This window comes from Xenopus tropicalis, chromosome 3, assembly GCF_000004195.4.
Source record: "Xenopus tropicalis strain Nigerian chromosome 3, UCB_Xtro_10.0, whole genome shotgun sequence".
NCBI classification, from domain to species: Eukaryota; Metazoa; Chordata; class Amphibia; order Anura; family Pipidae; genus Xenopus; species Xenopus tropicalis.
This window is the reverse complement of record NC_030679.2, coordinates 97,599,159-97,606,444: the sequence shown is the minus strand read 5'-3', so window position 1 is coordinate 97,606,444 and position 7,286 is coordinate 97,599,159.

The window sequence follows — 7,286 nt, the reverse complement described above, 5'->3', positions numbered from 1 at the left end:
ATTGTAACATTCAGTAGCCCATTACCTTAAAGATAAAAACCACTGAACATAATATTCAAGATGGTGTCACCCCAGTGGCCTCTAAATGACATTACAACTTTCAACTTTTACTATCTACAATGGTTATCAAAAAGTTTGCGAACCCTGTAAACTGTTCTATATTTGTATATGAATGTGACCTAAAAAAATAATCTGATTTTTAAACAAGTCCTAAAAGTAGATGAATAAAAAAAAGCTAATCAAACAAATGAAAGAAAAATGATTATTTTTGGTCATGTATTTATTTAAAAAAATGATCCAATAGTCAGACATATTGTATACAAATGGAGGAAATTCAAGACCATTGTCACCCTACCAAGATGTGAACGACCATCAAAGATTAAGCAACCGAAGGTCTGTCTCACATTGGCGAATGTCTACTTTCATAAGTCCACCATGAGTAGAACACTGAACAGCAATGGTGCATATGGCAGGGTAGTTAGGAGAAAGCCACTGCTCGCCCCACAAAATATTACTGACCATCTACAGTTTGCTAAATATCATGCGGACAAACCAGAAGGATACTAGAAGAATATTTTTTGGATGGATGAAGCCAAAATAGAACTTTTTGGCTTAAATGAAGAGTGTTACATTTGGAGAAAAAAGAAAAACACTGCATTCCAGCATAAGAACCTTATCCCATCTATAAAACATGGTGGTGGGAGTGTTCTGGTTTGGGCCTATTTGCTGTATCTGGGCCTCGGCAGCTTGTCATTGATGAAACAATGAATTCAGAACTATATCAGAGATTTCTAAAGGAAAATGACAAGATATCTGTGCGGGAACTGAATCTCAAGAGACAGTGGGTCATGCAGAAAGAATAAAGTGAATGTTCTGGAATGGCCAAATCAAAGTTCTGACCTTAATCCAATTGAAATGTTGTGGAAAGACCTAAAGCGAGTGGTTCATGTGAGGAAACCCACCAACATCCAAGAGCTGCTGAAGCTGTTCTGTATAGAGAAAAGTCGATGTGCAGGACTGATCAACAGTTACTGCAAAAGTTTAGTTGCAGTTATTGCCACACGAGGGGGTCACGCCCAATACTGCGAGCTCGATTCACTTACTTTTACCACATGCATATTTGTTATTGGATCATTTTTTTTCAATAAACACATGACCAAATTTAATATTTTTCGTTTCATTTGTTTAACTAGGATTTCTTCATCTACTTTTAGGACTTGTTTGAAAAGCAGATGATGATTTAGGTCAGTTTGATATAGAAATATAGAAAATTCCAAAGGGTTTAGAAACTTTCAAGCACCACTGTGTTCTGCATTTCTCCACTGCTTAAATGAATCACTTTATTACTTTATACTTCTTAAATAAACTTATAAAAGAGTAAATTATATTATCATATACTTGTATGTCTGTCCTGTAACTGTGTTAAAAGCAGATACATACAAAATAAGAAAATGTGCATAAAACACTGCTAAAATACGATTACAAAATCAGTTAATTAAATAGTGTTTTCTTCTTCGGTAAATACATGGTTCTTTTAGAAACAAGTTGGTTTAATGTATACTGCAGTTTAATGTGGTTAGCATGAGAAAGCAAAAGTTATCAAGTTATAATTATGCACCAGAGAGGAACAGAGAGGAGATTTGTTTGGGTACTTAACAATAAAGGGTTTTTTATAAACAAAAATATTCTGTATATGGCAGTGATCTTTGAAGCACATTTGTGGGAATATCTGCAGGAAGGATGGGATCCATTAAGTGAAATAAAATCAGCTCAAAGAACTTGAGAAAGAAACTTGAGATGCTAGGGAACTGTTTTAATGTTTCCACTGAGGACGTGTTGAGACACAAAACTGCTAATAATGGCTACTGTAGAGTATGGATTTCAATAATACAGCAAAAATATGTTAATGTTTTGTCTCACAAATCATTTACACTTACAGTTGCCCTAAACCCCACTATATAGTCAAAAATATACAGACAAGTTGCTGTCTAACATCAGATATAGAAAACAAAGGTATTAATCTGAAGTTTCGCCTCCTTTTGCTGTGATAATGACCTCTGCTGGGAAGGCTTTCCAACAGATGTTAAAACATTGTTGGTGAGATTTGCTTCCATCTGGTAACAAGAACATTATTTAGTTTGGTCACTGAAGTTGGGGATCAGGCGTGGCTTGCAGTTAGTATTCCTGTTGATCCCATAAGTATTTATTTGGGTTACATAGGGCCACTATCCTGCAGAAACAGCCACGTTTGTCTTTAGTCTCCATAATAGACTTCTGACTTTTCCATCCATTTCCTATAAACCCCCACTTATAATTCTAACTCTTCCTTAGTCACAGGACTGAAACACTGGGGCATATTTACAAATAAAAGAAATGCAATCTCTACACATTCTTGTCACTATCAAGCTATAAGACATATAATAAGACATATAATCAAACAAGAAGTTTAGTTGTTTCAATGCTGAGTCACTAAGTGTATTCCTGGGACATTAGAAATAATATCTGATTTGTCATAGCTCCACTTTCAAACCCAAAACTCTTTGAACTGTAGCCTGATAGCTATAGAAACTGTATACTTTGTACTGTAGTATCATGACAAAAAGTTTACATGTGGCCGTACACGCTACAATTACGAACTTTCCCACGATCATTGGTCGTAGAAAAGATGAATCATCAGATATGTAGGTAAAAACAAAGGAGTTCTTTACCCCATCTGACGATTCAGCATTAACATTACAATGTTTGGGCACCTTCAAAGTCCTACCGATCAAATATACAGACAAGATGACCAATATACAAGGTTTTTACTGATATTGCCGCCTCATTTCCCCACCATACACTTTGTTTTGTATGATAATATTGATGCATGTATGGCCACCTTTACAGTGGAAAAGCTGTTCATGATTAACAAGAAAGTGATTTGTCTTATCTTAAAGGAGAAGGAAAGGCTAAGTCACTTGCCGGTGCCAAAATGTTAGGCACCCCCATGTGACTTTAATCGCTGACCTTTTACCCCGGGCTGGTTCCCCTGTTAGGAGAGAACCGCACCAGCCCAGGGGAGCTGGTAGCTGGTTTAAAAAAAAGTTGTCTTTTTCACTCTACTGCTCATGCGTCGGCCCAGGGATTTCAAAGACAGAAGAAATACTGAAGAGAAAATACTCGCTGCATGTACCCCGGCTGGTGCGGTTTTCTCCTAACAGGGGCACTAGCCCGGGGTAAAAGGTAAGTGATTACCTACTTTTACCTACTTTAAAGGACAGTATGTTAGACACTATTGTATTGACTTCAATCACTTACCTCTTACCATGGACTTGCGCTCCTTTTTCATGACAAATACACTGCCTAGAGGATGTATTCAGCAGGGTGGGCAACTACCACCTTCCTCTACCTACCCAGGCCTTTGCAGTCAGACTTGGTACAAATGCAGCAAAATTTTCTTGACCAGTTTAATACTTTGGATGCAAAAAGTTTTAAGTGGTGCAGAGGATGCCAGGACAGTCAAGGAATTATAATAATGACCGATCCTGCTGTAAACTACCATGAACTGGTACACATTTCATGGAGGAGGAGTGCCACCCCCAATCAATAATATAGTAGTTTTAGATTGTGTAAACATTATATCGCATTTATCGCATTATGTCGCATTGCATTAAAACCAACTAAATTAAGACATTTTCTCACACTTAGGTTGCCACCTTGGGAGGGTTGCCACCATTGGGGAGGAAGAGGAGGGGCAGTGGCATCATTGGGGTGGGGCTATGACACCGATTGGCTGATCACTGCGTCAATCTCGGAAGGTCCTGCTCGGGTTTCCAAATTTAGAGAACTGGGCAGGAGGTTTTGACCTAGACAGCCCTTTCCAAAACTGCACATGTGGCAACCCTATCTCCCACCTAAGGAATTATGAGCAGACACAGACATATTAGTCCTTTATATTGCTTTAGACAAAAATACCCAGAACTGCTGGTTTAACACAGCATAAATACAGCCAAAGAATTCAGAGCTATAAATATAAATGCAATCAGCTGTTTTGAGCTTGTTAAATATCATCATCAGCATAAGATATTGGCACATGGTTTTGTGCATTGGACTACAAACAACTGAAGAAGGCTCAGAAGCCATGTTTCAATATCTTGTACTGATGGGATCTAATGAGATCGCAACAGCTGCCTTTGAGTTGGACCGTATCCATGCTATTAAACCAACTGTTCACAGTAACATAAAGGAATAATCAGCATGTCTCTACTCATATCTGTTACTGTGAATTTAACAATGCTACTTTGGAGTAAAATCAATGTTTTATTATTTTATAAAGCCATAATTGCAGTTTTTTTAACTTAATACAGAAGATAAAACATAGGTGTTTCATAGAACAGGTTCTCAAATTTACAAATATTAAGGTGAAATAAAGTCCAGCCTTCATATATATTTTATTAAGAAAAAGTGATGTTTACATGTTCTACAGTTCATTTTCATATAACTACAACCTGCAGAAAGTTCTTTTTATCCCATTTAAAAGCCATAGTATTGGAAAGTGTGAATCCATTAGCTGCCTAGCTACACCGACTTAGTAATAAAGGGCTACCTCCCATGCCATGTCTGAGTTACACCCCTTGGGCTGGGCATGAAAGGATTACATCCTCATTAAAATGAATATGACAGGTCTCCCTGTGTGCCCTTACAATAATACAGTTTCACTGGGAGATTACACCAAGATCCTATTAAAAAGGCTAATGCTTTATTGTAATGCGGCACCATACCACTGCTTAAATAGCATCTTAATCATACTTTATTGGCTCTCATATCAAATTAACTTGCAGCCCTGGTATAAATGTCACAACCAATAGCTTGCCAGTGAGTTCTACCTGCAATCCACATTACTGTGTTTAATAAGGTGCCAGCTAATGAGATATTTTGCAATAATGCAATACGTGACACTGTACTTCACCTGCTATGCCACACAGTATGCACTCCATATTCAGGCTGTTAAGCTAGATCAGGTCAAAATTAATATCCACCTGCAAATGCTGGATGCTTCAATCACACCCCTGGTGCATCAGCAGCAGCAGTAGCAGGATAAAATAGCTTCCGTTCATTGCTTCACTCCCTCATTTTCTCCCTGCAGCTCGCTAGTGTTATGTGGAAATCTCTCCTTCCACTACAGGAGGCTTTGCCTACATCTATTTCTCTCTAATTCTATCCCCTCCTCCACAGTTCATTGTAAACAGGCCCCACGCTGCATCCCATCCAGGATCATGTGCGCCTCTCTCTGTCACAGTGATGTGTGAGTGAGAAAGACAAGGAGCCCAATACTCCATGGTGTACTCTATCCAGCAGATCATAGCATCTCTTGTGGGGCAGCAGGAGTCATCAGGGCAGGCAAATCATTAGATGGGACATGGCCACTGCAAATAGTAATAATATTCTAGGCAGCAGCGAAAATAACCCATTTACTGCCAGGCCTTTAACTATATTATGGACACTGTAAACAATGATCACTTAATCGCTGTGCCATGTTTTCTGGATAAAGCAGTATAGACCTGGGACCTGTTATCCAGAATGCTCGGGTCTGGGGTTTTCTGGATAAGGAATCTTTCTGTCTATTAAAGTCTGCTAAAATAGGTTTGCTTTGCTTCTAATAAGGATTAATTATCTTAGAAAAAGGAAATCATTTTTAAAAACCTGAATTACTGATTCCATGGAAGATGGTCTTCTATGTTTTACTATCCTATTACTGGAGCATTCTAATGTGGCCCTTTAATAAATACAAATATTATACAGTGTAATAAAATGTTGTATCTATTGTTAGTATATATATAAGGGTGGTCCAGCTGGTCCCGGCATTCACTAAAATTTGAAGGATATGAAATGATGCTGTAGTGCTACCGGTTGGGGAGCATGCCATTGTCCACGATAGCAAGTCCTTTTCCGTTTGTTGTTGGCACAGAAATATTGTTCCTTACATACAAATGGAGTTTCAACTCCTTGTACTGCTGGTCAAAGGGGCCCAAAGTCTTTGCATGCTGCCACTTTCTCCAGAAGTCACAGCCATATTGCATTGTATGCATGGACTGATGAGCCACAACAGGAATACACTAGTAAATCAGCTTGTTCAGCTCTTTCTTTGCCTTATTGATGTCATGGGAGGGCTTTATGACCGTCGTCATGCTTGCACATGTATTTATGCACTTCATTGGAATGGTTGCCAGACATTTCTTATTTAGATATAGTCTTCTCCACAAACATGATTTTTGCCTCTACTCTTGACTTTTGTGCCTTGCCTATACCCTTGATTTTGGTTAATCCAGATTTCCCTAGTCTTACAATTAGACTCCAGTCTCCTGTTCTTAAAATGTTCTTACCCTTTGACATGCTCAGGGAGAGTAGCAATAAAACCTGTTGGCAATGAGTACTGGAGGGTTCCTCCTAAAGGCCATTTACATTTTACAGACTTTGACCATTTTAGGGGTTATGGACAACCTAATTTTACCTTTCAACTGGTTTATCATCAGAATAATGTATTGCATATTGAGTTAATAGGATTATACAGGTACTGTATTGGCATGGCTCAGCTAGAGCAGTGGTTGTCACACTTTTTTAGTTCAAGCACCACTTGAAAGTCCAGACTTTCACCAGGGCCCCTTGAAGGTCCAACCATTGGTAGGGTTCCCTCTTAGCTCATAAAATGAATACGGGCTTTTCCCCCTGTATTAGAAGCTATGGGTTCCAGCACAAAAAAAATATCAGAGATCAATTAAAATGTTGCAAAAATGTTGGTGTATCGGTCATAGCTTCTAAACAGCAAAAACATATTAACCGCAAAACTCACCTTAACTGACCTTCGAGCTGGACTTGAAGGCATATCTATGAATGGCTTTTCTCCCCCTAACTGACCTTTATTCCAAGCCCCCCAAAGTTTGTGAACCACTGAGCTAGACATTCATGGGCTACAGTTCCAAATATAGTACCTACCCAGCTTGAGCATGCGCAGTTGAAGCTGATTTCCGGCTAGCCCCAACTGCACATGCTCAAGTGGGGTCCGTGTCGGCACTGAGACCTCAAGCATATCCAGAAGATGGCGCCCAGGCAAGCTGCTGCTCTGCTTTATTAGGTTGAATTTTTTCGATAGGGCCAGTTTTTAAAGTTATACACTATGCGAGAAGGGAGAGGTGAGGAGGGTCTATGCAGGCCAGTTAAGGGGGCTTTTCGACCTGGGGGTGTAGTTCTCCTTTAAACAGGGAAACTGGGCAGTAAACTGACAAATGAGGTTCAATGTTGATAAGTGC